The 14,572-nt window shown below is 44.5% G+C and overlaps 1 pseudogene; it reads right to left on the bottom strand.

The window, feature by feature from the left end:
* Positions 1–1,833: 1,833 nt before the first annotated feature.
* On the bottom strand, positions 1,834–2,602 carry LOC127692806 (PEST proteolytic signal-containing nuclear protein-like; annotated as a pseudogene).
* Between the last annotated feature and the right edge of the window lie 11,970 nt (positions 2,603–14,572).

The following is a 14,572-nucleotide window of genomic DNA, read 5'->3' as shown; positions in this document are numbered from 1 at the left end:
TCTATGTCTCCACTGTATCTCTGTCTTCACAAGTGAACCGGAACCCAACTGTGAGCAGAGTCTAGATGTCCCTCATTTAGGATAGACCTCAATTATCCCAGGCAGCTTACTAATGCTCAACTTCAGCATCACAATTTAATCTATCTTCTCCGGAATCTCACATTTCTTCTTTCAGGACCTTTTTTTTTTTCAAGTTTGACAAAATTTATTGTAATTTTAGTAAAGACATTCGGCTCAGTCATCTCTCTCCATCTTGACCTCAGGTTAATTTGTTATTCAAGTCAAGTAAAGAATGTGTAGGAGAGGTGTTATTTCAACAAACAGTAAAATGGACAAATGGACAGTTTGTGGACATAAAAGTTAAATCTACGCATCTTGGCATACTTAAATCATGTATGAACGACTAGTGCTATGTGCATTTCAATCATTTTACTTAGGGCTTATGAAGTAAACTAACATGTAGTGAACAAAGTGTTAGGAATGCCCACAGGCTGCTTCTTGGAAGTCATTACATTAAAAATTGCCCAGTGAATAATCACCAGCCATGAAACTCACCGAAGCTGCCTCCAAATCTAACATTGCAATTTCAAGGACTTTTTATCATTTCTTTTGTCTGTGACTATTAAAGATGCATTTAACTGTCACATTTTAAAAGCCTATATACAATACAAAAATACAAAACAAACATCCTACATACAGAACTCTAAGAGCATATGCAATGAGAGGCTCCCAATGAGGATATGTCTGAAGAAGCACTTCTGTCCTGCAGTCAGTAAGTGTGCTTCCAAAACCACTGGTCATTGTGTAGATACATAAAACAAGCCATGGAGTTGTACAAACAAGAAACCTTGCAAATTCAATTCAAACTGGATCTAGTAAGTTAGTAACTTAAATGCTTCAAAAGTCACAGGTATGTCGCCTCTTCTGTCTTCATACAATGCCATACCTTTTTTCCTTTTTTGGTATTTAAACCTTTTTAAAAAATAAAAGCCAGCCAGACACATAAAGCAGTATGTACACTGATATTTTTGGTGGTGTTTATTCGTTAAAAGAAACAGCTTCCTAATGTTTTGCCTCAAGTTCTGGTAGAAATGCTTAAAAGAACTCTAGAATAGAAACCAAGAGAAGCACAATCAAATACTGAGTTACTTAGGTAGCAAATAGTGTCCCCTGAAGATTCTGAATGGAGGCAAGTTCCATCAAAATGGGCTAGTTATAATACTCAACACTTCATATAAGAATTTTTAACGAAAAAATTTTTACAGAGCAAAGTGTTGGTACCCACTGATAGCAAAACAGTACTAGCATATAATGGCCCAACACAAAATGAAATGCCCGTAGGAAAAGGTTACTCTCAGTCAATAGTCCAGTAACATTGTCTTCTCAGTCCAAGATTCCCTCACTGTAAGGCTGTTCCAGGGAGCCAGACAGTCAGGTCATGAGGGGAGAAATCAGGAGAAGAACTGCTTTCAGTTTAACTTTTGGCTTCCTTCTTAATGTGCTAATAGTTGTATCTAAAAAAATAATGCAATTCTTAGAAAGGTACCACTTCTGATTTTTTTTTTATCTGTAACCCTTGGAAACTAATCATGTGAAACTACAAAGTTAGCAAATGTCTTGAAATCTGTATACAAAACATAAATCACCTCTAATTGCAAACTCTCATTTATTAGTGTACCACTCAATCTTCAAAAGAAAAAAAAAGAAGAAAAGGAAAAGAAAAAAAAGAAGAAAGAAAACCGGCTCCAAAGCTAGTCTTACACCATTCTTTACAAAAAGGAGACTGCTCCTTCTAACTGCACCCACCCACAGCCCAACCTCAGAACACTCCACTTAATTGTCTTAGTCATGAATGTTTCCCAGATGAGATTTTATATTTGCTCCCATAGCTTTTGTTTATCGGAAAAGCCGTGCCTCCCTTTATTAAGGGAGTTTGGTCCGGCTGGTGTTGCTGTGTCCCTTCCGGTCGGTATTCATCCTCATCTTTGCTTCTGGAGGCATTTCCTTTGTCTCACTATCTTCATCTTCACTGAAAGCGGCTGCTGCTGAAAGAGGTTTTGGAGCAAGAGTTGGAACTGTTTCCTTAGGCTGACTTGCTCCGAGTCTAATGAAGATGGCGGATGCTTTCCTTGCCGTCTGCCTGCCTATGGTAAATCCAAACTCAGACATCTTCGTAGGCTTTGCTGGGAGGTCTGCAGCTTCGTCTTCAACTGATCGCTTTTCAGTGCTGCGACTCGAACTTTCCCCTCCCTTACTGAAAGAAACAGTCTTAGTTTTCACAGGTTTTTCTGCCTCTTCTTCAGGTCCTCCGGTGGCTCCGGCACGCTGTGCCTTCTCAGCCCTCTCCTCTCCCGCCTTCCGGTCCTCCACCTTCCCCGTCGCAGCCTCCCCACTCAGGGCTTTGTTCTTCCTTTGGAGTATGCGTGTGTGCGTGCATCTGTAGAGGCTAGAAGTCTTCCTCAGTCATTATTATTTTTTTAAGAACAGGGTCTCCTACTAACCTGAAACCCATTGATTCAGTGAGACTGGCCAGGCAGCCATCAAGCTCCGGGTTCCTCCTGTCTCCAGGTCCAGTGATGAGATTACAGACACGGACCTCCATACTCAGCTTTTTACATGGATGCTCGGAATCTGAACTCAGGTCCTCGTGCCTGCATCCGAGGCACTTTACTAACTTACCCATACCCCAAGTCCCAAGCTGTGCCCTCGAGGGTAATGGGTTGCCAGGTTCAGTGCCAGGCTGTGACCTGTCAATCTTGAATGACAGCCATCATCTAGAATACACTGGGTCATTGAAGACACTTTGTCTAATACCAAAGCAGGAAGAAAGTACATCATCCCTGGCTCCTGACAGCAGCCAAAGCCTGGCTTGGGACCAAGAGATGGCGATCACACTGGAGTTCAGAGTGATCAGTTCTGCTAATAGCATTTTCTCAATCTAAGTGTAATTAAAGACTAGATGTAGAGTGCATACCTTTCCTTTCAGGAGAAATGATATTGCCTAAAAATAAGATAAAGGAGCAGGAGTACCCGGTTTTACTGTGCCTAGAGCCCACAGTGATTGGTTATAACATTGTTGATAAAACAAAGCATTGTCTTAGGAGAGCAATTTTTCTCTCTTGCAGAAAGGACGCACCTGGGAAATAGGGCTTCACTCAGTGTGGCTAAAGAAAAGCAGAAAGAAATGTCCAGAGTTTAGCTCAGTGTCTCGTGGTCTGCAGTGGGTTACTTGGAGTGGAGCACAGCTGGCAGGATTTGTACAGCAGCACTGGTCATGTGGATCATACTTCGAGGTCTCAGAGAGTGAGAGAACAGAGAAATGGACTCTGCCCTCCCTGACAAGGCACCTCACTCAGTGCCCAGCCTGTACCCGAGGCCGTCTCTTCAACTCCCACCCCACAGGGGCTCAAGCAGTCAAGGGACATGAGTGGTCATTTGGGGAAATATGGGTGAGTGGAGACGTTGCTTGGCTAGTAAGGTGACTTGAAATACCTCAGTTCTACCACATCCTCTGCTCGTGGCTGGATTCTGATGAGAAATGGATTGTCTGCTGTGCACTTCATCTGAATGTGAGCAAAAGATGCTCACCAGTTACTACACATGCCTGCAATAATCCAGACACTGTGCTGAGAGCCTGGTACTGCGTATCTCAGCAAAACTATGACAAAGCTGCCATTCCAAAAGTCAGGTTCGGGTGGGTCAGTGGCAGAACTAGCCACACACCTGATATCTATACCTAAGTGTGACAACCATAAACCTAAAGCCATAACTATAGCCCTAAGCCTGACAAAGGCCTCCAGAAAGAATCCTCAGGAATGTCAACGTCATTGACATTGGAGCCCTACAACAGAGTTGTTGGCATGCATTCATTTGACAAATATTTCTGCGGCCTGTGCACATGACCTGTGAGCGAGAGATGGTCTTGTACGAAAGGGTAGATGCTTACAGGTAGCTCAGAGTCACCTCTCCAGCCCTCTAGGCTCCCTTTACAAAAAGAGCTACCCCAGATCAGAAGGAATGTTCCTAGAAAAGGTGAGGGGTGAACCCCCTATGCTCAGATTGAAACTTATAGGAAGCTGAAGGGGTGGATAGGAGAACAATTTCAGAAGTATAAAGAGAAGAAAGATGGAAGTTGACAGTTCACATCATCTGGGGAACAGATGTTTACCTGGATACCAGACTGTTGGGTACTGAGAGGTGTCGGCAAGCAGATCGAACACGTCCTTTCTTCTGAGGGTCTTACCATCTAGCTGGAGGAGACCGACCACAGAGAACCTGCCATGTGCTAGATCTTGAAAGCTACGGAGAGTACAAAGGTCAGGCAAGGAAGGAAAGGGGTAGCCTCCGGGACTAGGGAGGCAGGCTGAAGTAAATACTGTGAAGAGAGAGGGCTACGTTAATCAGCTTTCCACTGCTATCCCAAGATACCTGAGGCAATTAGTAATAAAGAGAACAGGGCTCCTACACTCATTCTGGAGATTCTAATTTGGATTTGGTATTGGTACCCAGCAGCCATCACACTCTCGGCAGAGTTCTGGTGAGGACGCAGGATGGCAATGGTGAGACCATGATGGGACACACCACTTACCTCATGACCAGGAAGCCAAGAGAAAGGGAATGGATGGGTTGCCATAGTCCTCGCTGAGGGCCTACATCACCAATAACCCAAAAGCCTCTCCCACCAGTCTCTCCTCTCAAAGGTTCTATAGCCTCCCAGTAGCATCAGGGCAGAACCAAGCCTCAACACATGGGTCTTTGGGGGGATCTTCAATTTCCAAGCACAGGCCACTTCAAGCCACATTAAGAAGGTGCTGGGTGCTGTTTGAGTGCGGGGGATCTGAGCATGCGGAGTCCTGGGCATGAGCCTTGCAGGCAGAGGGAGCAGCAGATGTAGAGAGAAAGACAGCACATAGCCCTGTCATGGACCAGCGAGGAACCAGGGTGATATGATATGAGAAAAATAACGGCTGACAAGGACCAGAAGGCCACAGCGCAGTGGTTCTCAACCTGTGGGTCGCGACCCTCTTGGCAACCATCTATCTCTAAAACTATTTATATATGATCTACAACAGTAGCGAAATTACAGTTATCAAGGAGAAACAAAAATAATTTTATGGTTGAGGGTCACCGTGAGGTGCATTAGGACAGTTGAGAACCACTGCTGTAGAAAGTTAGCCATGCAAGCTGGCCCCTGGGCGCACAGTGGGAATTGGACCTCTGTTTTCCTCTAGAGCAGTGGCTCTCAACCTAATGCCATGAACCTTTAACACAGTTCTTCATGTTGTGATGACCCCCCAGCACCACCCTAAAATTACTTTTGTTACTACGTCATAACTAAATTTGCTACTGATATAAATTGTAATGTAGGGCTGGAGAGATATGCCTCAGTGGTTACGAGCACTGACTGCTCTTCCAGAGGTCCTGAGTTCAAACCACAGCAACCACATAGTGGCTCATAACCAACTGTAATGAGATCTGATGCCCTCTTCTGGTATGTCTGAAGACAGCTACCATGTACTATAAATAAATAAATAAATAAATAAATAAATAAATAAATAAATAAATAAATAAAATCTTAAAAAATAAATTGTAATATAAAAATATCTGATATACAGATGGTCTTAGACAACCCCTGTAAAAGGGTTGTTGGATTCTGCAAAAGGGGGTCTCTCCCCACAGGTTGAGAACCTCTGTTGCAGAGTGGGGGCATCCTTGTAGCAGTGGTTTTGATCTGAGGAATAGCCAAGCCATCCCAGATTCTGAAAAATCTCTTTGTTGAGAATAAGAGACAAAAAGTGATCTGGCAGTCGGGGTTCCCAAAACAGCATTTCCAAGGACTTCTTCAGGGGAAGTCAGGAATCTGAAAAGAGAGCTCTGATGCCTCTTTCCTTGTTTCCTCCTAAACGAGCATCTCCCTGGAGGCTGTGGCACCTTTCTGACTAAAACTGAGTAAAGACACCTGGACCCCTGTGGTAGGGACAACTGGACTGACCACTCTCCCCCTTCCCAGTTTCTGCCCTAACTCCTTTTAAAAGAGCTCTGGACAAGTAGCTCAGTGTTACCCTGTGTCCAGGGACCCCTCCTGCTGTTCAGGAGTTCCAAGGGCATACTAGCATGTTCTCTCTCCTTTCCTCCCTCCCTCTCGAGCCAACCTTTGAATCTATAATAATGACGTCTCTCTAAAACTCACTTTCTATGGACATAATTTTTCTTATTCAAATTCTTCAGATAAGAAAACCAGGTCTACTGGCTCAGGGTAGCTTCAGTAGCCATTGAGGCTGGAGGAACTGAGGACCCCAAAAAGGTTTCATTATTGTCAAAAACATCCCCATATTTCTGTATCATTTCTCTAATGTGTTAAGGAACACTGAAGGGAAGAGAGATGGGGTGACAGGGGTGGGGCAGACGGGCTGCTCAGGGGTGCAGAAAAAGAGCAAGGACTAACAGGGCAGGAGGTAGGGACAGATGCGACATGCTGAGTTTCGGGATCTATTCTGAAGTTTCCAAGTGGGAAGCAGTGGTTAGAGGAAGAGGAACAAAGGGTGCTGGGGGCTCTACAGTTTCTGGAAGGAATCCCCAGAAGGCAGACAGACAGACGCAGGTTGGTGCTGGAGATGTAAACTATGTGTCTTGACCTCTAGACAGATCTCAACTATCTCACCAGCTCAAATCAATCTCTCTGTGTGGTGTGAATAGACCATGTTTAATCACCGTTAAATGTATGTAATGGGATACAAGCCAGGCGGTGGTGGTGCACGCCTGTAATCCCAGCACTCTGGGAGGCAGAGGCAGGAGGATTTCTGAGTTCGAGGCCAGCCTGGTCTACAGAGTGAGTTCCAGGACAGCCAGGGCTATACAGAGAAACCCTGTCTCAAAAAAACAAAAAACAAAAAAAACCAAAAACAAACAAACAAAAAAAAAAACAAATCCCCAAAACCAAAAACCAAACAAACAAAAAAACAAAAACAAAAAACCCCCCAAAAAACAAAACAAAACAAAAAAAACTGGATGCAAGGTTGTATTGGGGACTTGCTTTGCAGCCTTGAATACTATAGTGCATGCTTTCTGCAACTAATGACCAATGAAGTAACATAGTTTCAGTCCCTATCAGACCACCCTTCTAAAACCTGCCCATCTATATTTGCACCTCTGACCATTAAGTACTCAGAGCTGTGGGTGCAAACGGAAAAGCATCCTGCGGTGCCCACCGATGTCCTGGCAACAGAGGGGTTTTCATGGCAGTCAGCTTCCAATTACTGATGCTGTAAAAGAAAACCTCAAAGAAAGAAACCTGTCAGTTAGGATTAATAGTAACGAGAATAAAAAATACCAGCAAGTGGGAAAGAAAGTGATAAAAATAAATCAATCTTTTATCAAGTCAGACAAAAATTCAGAATATTTGCAGGATGGGCTTTGCCTGAGACATCGAATGCTTTCCAGTACTTTCTACTCATGAAAACAGGACAGAAGTTCATCTCAAAATCCCAGCAGGGACACCATCTTTTCTAGATAATAATGGAATGCTCTAATTTAGCACAGCCTCAATGCCTGAACCACTCTCTGAACACTTGGGAAGCTATAGACCTAAATACCAACTATGGCCATGTCTTTCCTTGCCTACTCCACCTCTCTGCCTCTGCCTTCTCTCCAGCCTTCACCCTTAAAGATTCCACACGGATTATCCAAGAGCCATAATACAGATCCTAAACCTTAGAGATGATGTGGAAATACACAAATCTGTCATCTCAGATGATATTTAGGTAATTACTACTAATACGATGCCATAGGTGGGTAGGTTGGGGTAATTTTGCTCATAGGTATGATTCTAGGGCAAAGCACTGCATCTGGTAATGGCCTTCCTTGCTGGTGGAATCGTGAGACTCGAGTGTGCATATATGACTAAACCTGGCTTGCCGGTACAGAAGCTGGGCTGGCTAGCAGTCCCTGGGATCTTCTTGGTTTTGACTCCTTGCCACTGGGATCCCAGGAAAGTGCAGCACTCCTGGTAGTTCACATGGCTGTTGGGGATCCACACTCAAGTCCTTATGCTGAGACAGCAAACTCTTACCCACTGGCCATCTCCCCGCTCCTAGCTATGTAGCTGCACTCATACCCTCTTACTCATCAGCTTCCAATCATCATCTCACCTCACCTCACCTCACCTCACCTCACCTCACCTCACCTCACCTCACCTCATCTCATCTCATCTCATCTCATACTGGAACCAGGAAAGGTTCTGCTGCCATAACACAGGCTTTGCCCAACATTGGCCCCTGGATGGTATTGGAAAAAAAAAGATGAGAGAGAAGATCAGGAGAGTCAGCAGCCACAGGCTCACATCTTGCAGAATTGTTATGGCCTAAATCTGAACTTTCCCCCATAGGCTCACAATTTAGGAGCTCAGTTCACAGCTGATAGTGTTATTTGGAAACTGTAGGGGCTCAGTTGGCAGAAATAGCTCACACAGAGCAGATCTTTGAAGGCTATGCTTGCCCTGGTTCTATCCTGCTTTCTCAGTATCTTGTGATGTATCACCATCATACACTGTAACCATCATGAACTCTGATGTCCTCCCCCACCAAGAGGGACTCTGAAACCATGAATCAAAATAAACCTTTCCTGCTTTATATTGTTTCATGGTGTTGGATCACAGCAATGAGAAAATAACTAAGAGGAAAAGGTAGTATTAGAGTAGTGGGGGTTTTGCTATGAGTAAATCTGGCCTGTGATTCGTGGTAATTAGTGGGCCTTTGGAACTTGTTTGTAGAAGGAAAGTAAACAAGTTTGACAACACAAGAGAAAGAACACCCCCAAAGCAGAAATCTTGGAGTTTCCAAGACCAGAATTCTGATAAAAACACAGACAATATCCTAAATGTAAAGAAGGGCTCTCTCAACAATCAGACTAGAGATCATTTATAGTACATTCTGGCAATGGCCCTGGTTATGGTATGCATGGGTTCTGAAATCTTAAAGTGACGCCAAATTCAAAAATAATGGGCTAACCTATTTGCAAATGAGTTTTCAAGACAGCACAACATTCAGGTAGTAAGAAGCATGGTTGCCGCTGGCTGCTTTTAGTCATGTTTATAGTGAGACTTAAGAGCAACAAATAATGGAGCAGAAAACATGAAATGTGGGAACACGGGTGTATGGGAGACATGGACAAAATCAACGGAAACAAACGTTGTGATTGCTACAGGTATTGGTATTGTTAAAAGAAAAATAAAAGCATCCCCAGGAGAGGCACCTGGAGTAGCTTGTACCAAGATTCCAAAGAAAGGTATATGAGGCCAGGCTAAGTGTAACAGGACCAAATTCCCTAAAGGGAGCCCTTAAGGAGGCTATAAACCTGTAAGGATGAAGCCTAAGTAGTAATTGTGACCACAAAATATTGGAACTTACAGGAAAATGGACTGTCTGCTGGGAGAAACTACAGGCAGAGGGGAGCAGACCCAAGGGAGGGACCATGCATGCTAAAAATGGCTGGGCTCTAAAGGCAGAGCAAGCCAAACCTGTTGGAGTCCAGATGCCGACATCAGTTCTCTGAATGATGGACATAGAACTACACATTTTGTTCTGAGTATTGCTTCAAAACAATCTTTCCTTGTTGCTTTCTGTTTCCCTCTTTTAGAATGAGGATGGCTTCTTTTGTTTCATTGTGCGTTGAAAGACTACAACAGCAAGAAGATTGCCTTACCTTTTAGAGTAGACTGTGAGCCTTTAGAAGAGTTTTAGAACTCTTCAGACTATTTGACTGCCATAAACCTTTGGGAGCCAGGGCTGAAAATGTCATAGTTTAATCTGAAATGTGTCCTCATATAGGCTTCTGTTCTGAATTCTCAGTTTGGGGTGCTATTTACAGTTTGGGGTGTTATTTAGGTGGAGCCTTTAAGAAGAGAGGAGAAGCAGGCAGAAGTTGTTACCTGGGAGATCCTTTGGAAATATACACACCTCTGACTCCAGACTCTTTTCTGGTTCATCATCATGGGATGACCCTCTGCCACATGCTTACCACTGAGCATGCCACCACATTGGACAATTTTCTCTGAAGCCATGAACCAATGTAAACCTTCCTGTCCATATGCTGGTTCTGTCAGGCATTTTGTTTGCAGCAAGAAGAAAGTAGCAACACAGTGGGCGGTGGAGACATAATCCTCTAATCCTAGAACTCAGGAGGCAAAGGAAGATGGATCTTGAAGTTTGACACCAACTTGGTCTACAGAGTAAGTTCCAGGACAGCCAGGGACACGCAGAGAAACTCTGACATGAGAAACCAAACATAGACAGATAGATAAGATAGATGATAGATAGATAGATAGATAGATAGATAGATAGATAGATAGATAGATAGATAGATAGATAGATGATAGATAGATAGATAGATAAGAGAAAGATGAGAAAGAAGAGGGAGAAAAAGAGGGAGGGAGGGAGAGAGAGAGAGAGGACTATCATAATATTTCCATAATAAATGAAAGTCTAAATATAGATGCAGGGTCAGAGCAGATTTTATAGTGAACCTGCCTTTTGTGTTGCGGAGTGGCTCTTTGTGAAGCCCCTGCAAAGCTACAGACCACAGGGGAAGATCCAGAGCCCCCTTGTCTGTGAAGACTGCATCTCTCTTCCTCCTGCTTTCAGACACTGAGTGCTACACACGCACTTCGGGATATTAAAGGTCTTTGTGTTTGTGAGTTGTGGGAATGCAGTTTTGTCTCTTGAGTTTTCCAGACGTTTTATAAACAGAGGTGGAAAGGGACCTGTGATTGTTCTAAGACCCATGTCTCTGGTCAGATTTACTTAATGAGCTTGTTTTCCCTGGCCATGGCTATACCTCAGAGCATACCATCTTTACAGAGACACTTTAAGAACACAAAAGAGTCACCTGAACATCGTTCAAGTGACTATAACAAAGCCAAATACAGGTGGGAAATAGACCTCCCACCAAGGTAATCCAGTCAGCTGCTAGGGCATTGCACTCTAACTGTAATTGACCCCTTTCACTTTATCCTCAACCAGGGAGGTCTGCTGAAAGCCAGGGAATCCACCAGGGCACAGAGGGTGAGGAGGGAGAAGATGACTCTGTTCATGGCTACAGGTGACACAGATGAGTGTTTGAAGGACCAATGTTTTGTTGGTAAGAAATTTAAGACAAATTTATTTAAATTCTTTTTTTTTCTATGACATTGCTTTAAAGAACTAAGAACACGCTGGTAAGGGAAGTGGTGTGTGAGACTCAATTCCTGTCTGGGATTGAGCAGGTGGGAAAGACTGCAATAGTGTCAGTTGGGTGCCGATCCTATTCAGTTAGGATCATGAGATTCAGAGGTGGTGGGCGGGATGCATTAGACAAGGTAGCTGCATGGTGGAAGAGGAGACTGTCCTGGTTAGCTTTAACTGTCACCGTGACACATCCCTAGAGTTATCACTGAAGGGAGTCTCAAATGAGGGTTTTCCCAAATTAGATTGGTCTACAGTCATGTCTGTGGGGGATTTTTTTTAATTGATAATTAATGAAAGAGGCCACAGCCACTGTGGGAAGTACCATTCCCTGGGCTGTATAGGGAAACTAGCTGAGCATAAGCCTGTGTGAACCAGCTAGCCATCAGCATCCCTTCATGATTCACAAGTGAGTTCCTTGGTCAGTGACAACATTGTATGGAATAGCAACCAGACCTACCCCTAGGTCCCTGCTTCCCTTGAGGAGGGACTGTGATCTATAAGCTGAAACAAACCATTTCCTCCCGTGTTTCTTTGAATCAGACTTTTTTTTCTTTTTATTACTGCAAAAGAAAGGAAACCAGAAACAGAGCTCTCAAACTCATTCCATGTTTCATGAGATATTACAGAGTCAGTCACCTGGATGCGGCATGGTGTGGGAGAACTTTGCAGCTCAGGGGATGGGAGGAGCTGCAGCAGCCTCTGCAGCCATCCTTGTGGCTGCTTGATTTCAGCAGCACAGTGCCATGCAAGGAGAAGGGATGGAATTCGCATCCAGGTGTCCCTGCAGGGATGGGGGGAGCTCCAAAGAGGAATTCTCTTTCTCATGGCTTTCTCTGCAGGCACCAGGGAACACGCTGTCCCTTCATCTTCTAGGCATGTCGATTCCAGTTACATGTTAGGAAAGAATACACCAGGAAGCACTTGTCATCCCAGCCCTGCTGGGATCTGATCCAGATTTGGATGTCTGGGTGATGGGCGCTTTGCCATCCCAGCCAGAGGCAGCATCCTCCTCATTGGTTCTGAGTTGCATATGAGTTTCAGAGGTCCTGCTATGAGAAGCTGCACTAAAAACAAAAAAGATCTATGCTTTCCAAGGTCTTCAGGCTTTGACTTCAAAATCAAGTGTTTACATTTCTCTGCTGATCCATGAAGTCATGTGGCTTCCTCTGGTGAATGACTTTCTCTGTGCCTCTATACAAATCTCTCTCTCTCTCTCTCTCTCTCTCTCTCTCTCTCTCTCTCTCTCTCTCTCTCTCTCTCTCTCCCTCCCTCCCTCTCTCTCTCTCCCATAAGCACACTACTTACTGGACTTACTGGTCATCCTGACCCAGGGACAACCTCATCTCAACTTTATCACATCTGCAAAGACCCTGTTCCTGATAAGGTCAAGTTAACAAGTACAGGGTAGGGGGTTCCACATTTGGTTTCAGAGGATATGGTTCAAGTAGTAACTTTTATCTTTTACAACCGAAGGAGGCCTCAAACTCACTATGTAGGGTGAGGGTGGCTTCAGACTTTTGATGTTCCTAAGGCCTGTGCTACCATATCTAGCTGAACTACATCAACTAGCAGGAGCCAGGCAGGGGAGTCATGCCTACAATTCCAACAAATGGGAGGTGAAGGCAGGATTATCAACCAGCTTTAGCAGTACAGTGAGTTTGAAGCTATCTTGGGCTACATGAGACCTTGTATCAAGAAAGGGAGAGGGAGAAACAGAGAGAGAGAGAGAAGAAAACAGAGAGAGAGAGAGAGAGAGAGAGAGAGAGAGAGAGAGAGAGAGAGAGAGAGAGAACAGACTTCGACTTCTGTCCCATCTCTCATTTCTAAGAAAACCATTATCTATCAAATCATCACAGGCTGAGTGGTGTCTGGAGAACATTGGGCCCAAAAGCATCCCAGTTTGTTTGTTTGTTTTCTAAACAGTTCATATTTCTAGTTCATACATACTAGATTTCTTCAGGGCAGAACCCAAGTATAATCATGAAATTAATTTGTTTCATGTATACTTTAGTAATTTTCACAATTTTATCCACAAAACAGTTTCTGAGTACGGAATTTTCTGTATATGACATCACAGTGCTCAACAGACATCAGATTTTCAGTTTAGGGTTACTCAGCCTCTGCCAACACAGATCCCCAAGGGCCCACATACTCTGCTTGCCTCTGAGATCCAGGGACCATCACTGAGATAGATGCCTGCAGGGTGAGTGCTCCTAAACACATCTCTCCCAGTTCAGAAGGAGCCCATCTGATTCATCCCAGCCATGGAGGACCAACCCCCTGACCTTTTCAGAGACACCAGTGACCCTCTCCTATGTACTTCCTGTCTGATCAATGGCAGAAGCATCCTCTAGACTTCCATGAGTAGATCCCATGTGGCAAGTCTATTCTTGGAGTACCCAGCACCAGACATGAGTTCCTGCCAGGTCTTGTAGGATCTGATAACTCTGTGGCAACAGGGAGTTTGGAGAAGACATAGCAGCTGAGGTGCAGCTGTGGAAGGGAACTACCAGGCCAAGCTGCCCCAGAAGGAGGAGTAGGAGGCTCTGCCCCTGAAGGATCTATCCCTGGTGCAAGCCAGCATTGTGTCCTTCAACCAGAAAGAAAGACACAAGTGTGGACAAGGAGAGCCCTAAAGAGTTGGGGGCATGTGTTGGGAAGCACTGCCTCCTCCATCAGCATCCTGATGCAGGCACTGGGAGGCTAAGCAACTTGCCCAAAGTCTCATACAGCCAAGTAGGCTGGGCCAGGATGTGGTCCAGAGCTAGAGGAATATGCTGGTGGTTCCTCTGATACCATGGCAGTTTTACTGCTGTGGTTGGACACTGGCTTTTCAGCGTCTATTGCCTGGAAAGTAGAGGCAAGGCCCCAATTCACAATGAAGACTTAAGATTGGAATGTGTTTACAGTTCAGAAAGACACATGTTATATTGATGTCGCACACTCTGAAGAGTGAGAGGATGCTCCAACAGCTTCCTTCTGCCTCAGAGGACCTTGGCCATATCAGGAGCAAAGCAGGAGAGCTTCCTGCATACACAGACTTCCTGAAGCTGTGGGGGAGTTGGAGATGGAAGGACACCTCCAGGAGAGGTGGGACACTGGTCTTAAATGTCAGTAAAGGCCAGTGGCCTTAATGTCTCAAAGTTTTCATTTCCTTAAATATAAAGCAACTGAATTAGATGCCATCTGAAAAGCCCCTCCCATGATGCAACAGATTGTGTATTTATGATTGATGGGCGACAGTTGCCTGTTGTGCATTCAGACTTTGCCCTGGATGTGTTGGTGAGGCTGTCTAGGGATAAGGTTGACACTCAAATAAGTTGACTTTGAATAAAGTGCACCTACAGTAGGTT

This window comes from Apodemus sylvaticus, chromosome 9, assembly GCF_947179515.1.
Source record: "Apodemus sylvaticus chromosome 9, mApoSyl1.1, whole genome shotgun sequence".
NCBI lineage: Eukaryota > Metazoa > Chordata > Mammalia > Rodentia > Muridae > Apodemus > Apodemus sylvaticus.
This window is presented reverse-complemented; position numbering and strand designations above follow the sequence as displayed.